Source organism: Monopterus albus, unplaced genomic scaffold (assembly GCF_001952655.1).
Source record: "Monopterus albus unplaced genomic scaffold, M_albus_1.0 scaffold157.1, whole genome shotgun sequence".
Classification (NCBI taxonomy): domain Eukaryota; kingdom Metazoa; phylum Chordata; class Actinopteri; order Synbranchiformes; family Synbranchidae; genus Monopterus; species Monopterus albus.
Window position 1 is genome coordinate 48065 of NW_018128037.1, and position 694 is coordinate 48758.

Genomic DNA, 694 nt, shown 5'->3' on the forward strand with positions numbered 1-694 from the left:
CAATATAGTAAGACTTGCTGATGAAAAGGTGATAATTCGAGATATTAAAGTCACATTTAAACAAAAACTCTATGCCTCCTAATTTTTTTAAACACTTCTCTGGAAATGTGGTACCAGAGGCTATCATTATTCAAAAAGGACTTTAACCAATTAATTTTTCAAGTTCCATTAATAAAATCAAAATCAATGGCTTGTAAACCTCCATCTTTAAATTCTTTAGTCATGTCTGCTCTTTTAATGTAGTGGACTTTACATAGTCAAAGTTAATTTTATTAATCTTTTTAATAGCACCGTTTGGAATGCTAAGCGAATGGGCTGGATAGATGCACCTAGAGATGCTTTTGCCACCACACTTTCCATTTCAGTCAGAAAAACCCTTCCCATTAAGCTGATGTCTCTCATTAACCATAGGTTGAGTCTAGAATGACATTCATTGATAGTCGTCCATATGCTTTTCTTATTACATACAGCTGAGTCTCTAGAGATGTGTATACCCAAGTATTTGAGCCGTAGGAATACATAGGAAGAGCTGTTGACCTGGAAACAAAAATATCTCTTTCTGAATGTTTTGCCTCAACCTGCTGGGCTGGATATAGCAATACAACCACAATTACATACACTAAATGACAGAAAGGTATAGACAATATACGCGTGTCCATACTACACGAAGACCTACTTGTCTTTCTAGTCAGCC